Source organism: Dipodomys ordii, unplaced genomic scaffold (assembly GCF_000151885.1).
Source record: "Dipodomys ordii isolate 6190 unplaced genomic scaffold, Dord_2.0 Scaffold29, whole genome shotgun sequence".
Taxonomy (NCBI): Eukaryota; Metazoa; Chordata; class Mammalia; order Rodentia; family Heteromyidae; genus Dipodomys; species Dipodomys ordii.
In genome coordinates, this window is record NW_012267245.1 from 3,263,642 (window position 1) to 3,267,086 (window position 3,445).

The 3,445-nt window shown below is 50.7% G+C and overlaps 1 protein-coding gene across 1 annotated transcript in view; it reads right to left on the reverse strand.

Moving 5' to 3' along the window:
* Lman2 (lectin, mannose-binding 2) overlaps window positions 1-3,445 on the reverse strand; it is a 15,752-nt gene that overhangs the window by 6,423 nt on the left and 5,884 nt on the right. The window lies entirely within an intron of this gene.

The window sequence follows — 3,445 nt, forward strand, 5'->3', positions numbered from 1 at the left end:
AGGGGGGCCGGCTCAGCCTCTCAGGGCCTTGGGACAAACAGGTGACCCTGACCCAGACCCCAGCTCACACCCACTGACCTCAGAGGACCAGGGGAGGAGGGAGAGGCTGCTTGAAGCCAGCCTCTGCCCGCCAGCCTCTGCGCACCAGCCTCCTCAACCTCTTCCACATCAGGCAAGGCCTTGAACCCCTTTCCTGTCACCCCCACTGGTGTCCCACTCTGGATCGTGGAGGAAGGGTCACTACTCTTGGGTGAGCCGCAACATTTTTAAGTAAGAGAAAATAAATCAAGAGGGAGAGGGGCTGGGAAGGTGGCTCAGTGGTAGAGCGCTTGCCTGGCATGCATGAGGCCCTGGGTTCGATTCCTCAGCACTGCATAAGCGAAAAAGGTCAGAAGTGGGGCTGTGGCTCAAGTGGTAGAACGCTAGCCTTGAGCTGAAGAGCTAAAAGACAGCGCCCAGGTCTAGTGTTCAGGCCCCACAACTGACCCAAAAAAAGGGAGAAAAACTTGTCCACGGAAGCCAGGCACTGGTGGCTCATGCCTGTCATCCTAGCTACTCAGGAAGCTGAGATCTGGCCTTGCTGGTGGCAGGGCCCACGGCCTCAACTCAGCAAACACGAAGCACCTCAGGAGAACCAAGGCGTCAACACCTGCCTAAGAATCACTTTGGGGAATTGGGAGATGGGTGAGAGAAGAGTAGCACGCCACCCAAGGTAAGTCCGCGCTCAAAACCCCAGCGCCACAAAAAGGAAATAAACAAAGGGACGAGTCATCAGAAAGACGAACTAAAACAAGACACTGTTCATCTACTGGACCGGCAACTATTAAAAAGGTCATTAATATCCAATGCAGGGGTTGGAGGCATGGCTCAGTTGGTAGAGTGCTAGCCAATGAGCAAGGGTGTCAGGTTCTAAGATCGAGTACCAGTCTCAGCCAAGAAAGAAAAAAAAAAGAAAAGAGAGAAGATGAGGGTACAGAGAAACAGACTTTCAAACTAGTGCAACTCTAAGTGGCCGCATTTTCTCTGGGGCAATTTGTGCGTGTGTGCACCAGTACTGGGGTTTGAACTCAGGACTTCATATTCTTGCTGTGGTGCTCTGTCACTTTGAGCCACACCTCTGCTTTCTGCTGGTTACCAGGAGCTGAGATTCTCATGGACTGTCCTCTCCCACACTGGCTTCCAACTGTGATCCTCAGCTCTCAGCCTCCTCAATAGCTAAGGTTACAGATGTGAGCCACCAGTGCCCAGCTCTTTGGAGCAATTTGATTGCCGCCCTTTCAAAAGACAGATTCCACTTACACTTAAACATGTCAAAGGTATGAGAAAAGTATTCAGTCCTAAAGGTGTCATTTAGAGATAAAGCAAAATAGAGAAAAAAGAGCAAGCCAGGCAATCCTGGCTCACACGTCATCCTAGCTACTCAGGAGGCTGCAATCAGAAGGATCATGGTTCAAAGCCAGCCCTGGGCAGAAAAGCCTTTGAGATTCCATCTCCAAAATAACCAACAAAAAGCCACACTGGAAGTATAGTTCAATTGGTAGAACCAAGAAAGAGCAAGTATCCAAGTATCCAAAAAAAAGAAGAAGAAAAGCCAGACAGCACTGGCTCACACCTGTATTCCTAGTTAATCAGGAGGCTGAGATCTGAGGATCAAAGTTTATTCAAAGCCAGCCGGGACAGGAAAGTCCACGAGACTCATCTCAAGTGATACGGCGCTCAGCTTGAGCTGAAGAGCTCAGAGACAGTGCTCAGGCCCAGAGTGCAAGCCCACGACCAACCAAAACAAGGAAGACAGACCAGCACTAATGACAAGTATCCTTTCTGCACTGGGACACTGTGTCCTGAGTACTGCACTGGTATACTGTGTCACCATGAACCTCAGTACTGCACTGAGTACTGCACCAGGACACTGTGTCACCATGAACCTCAGTACTGCACTGAGCACAGCACCAGGACACTGTCACCACGACCCTGCCTGGGGACAGAAGGTCCTCACCAGGTGGGTTGCTGCCACTGTCTGGTGGGAGATGGAAGAGCCAAGGAGGAAAAGGTGGAGCCCAAGTTCTCCAGAAAGTTCCCCCGATTCCCAGACAGGATGTGCGCACCCCCTCCTCTAGCTGCTGCCTGTCACGTCTCTCAGCTATAAGCTCCCAGACTGAGAGGCTGACTTGGGAATTTATCTCCCACTTCTACTATTAGTCAAGTAGAGCTCTCGCTGGGCACCGGTGGCTCACACCTGTCATTCTAGCTACTCAGAAGGCTGAGATCTGAGGATTGCAGTTTAAAGCCAGACCCGGGCAGGAAGGTCTGTGAGACTCTGATCTCCAATGAACCCCCAGAAAACGAGAGGTGGTGCTGTGGCTCAAGTGGTAGAGCGCTCGCCTTGAGCTGAAGAGCTGAGGGACAGCGCCCAGGCCCAGAATTCAAAACCCACGTCGGACAAAAAAAAAAAAAAAAAAAGAGTAGAGGTCTCTTCTCCCGCACAGCCGGTGCTCAGTCTTGTTGGCTCCACAATTCCAGGAGGGACAAAGAACAGGTTTCAGGACTGTGCTGGTACAAGAACCTTGGTAGCCAAGGCAAATACAAATCAAAGATGGAAACAAAACCAAAAACCACTATGTTCCAGCACAGGCAGTCTGGCCCTGGCGCTGGCTCCACCAGACGCTCTGTTCTCTCCCAATGCACTAAGAACTCAATGACGCCGCACGGCCCAGCCTGAGAACACCGGGTAAGGACTGCAGCAGGGGAAGCCCGGGAGCTTTTCCAGTTCCGACAGCGCACTCACTGATCTGGGCACATTCACAAATCATGGAGGGCAGAGGAGCGGTGATAAAAGCAAGGGCTCCAAGGTGGAGAGGTCAGCTAGGGACACAGAGGGCTGGCTGTGAATCCATCCACACAGACTACAAGCAGAGTAAGCACAGTTGAGCAGGGTGGCACATGTCTGCAATCCCAGCTACTCTGAGGCAGAGGAAAGAGGCTAGCAAGTTTGCAGCATATCGGCCAAGTTAGTGAGACCATCTCAAAGTCAAAACAAAAGGAATTAGGAATGGCTCCAGTGGCAGAGTGCTTGCCTTGGATGCCTGAGGTGGTGAGTTCAAACCCCACCACTGCAAAGAAAGCAAGACCAAGAGAAAAATGAGCAGAAAACAGGTGACACAAACAAAGTCCATAGTAAGGTAGTAGACTAAACTGGATATGTCAGCAATTTAGTTAAATTGTAAGTATTAGAACAAAATAAATCCTGGGCAGCTAGGACAATTCTGTATTATTTCTTACAGCTGCACACCAATTATTTCAAAATAAAAACTAAGCTAAAGGGGCTGAGAAGGTGGCTCAGTGGTAGAGCGCTTGCCTTGTATGCCTGAGGCCCTGGGTTCGATTCCTCAGCACCACATAAGCAAAAAGAAAAAAGCCGGAAGTGGCGCTGTGGCTCAAGTGGTAG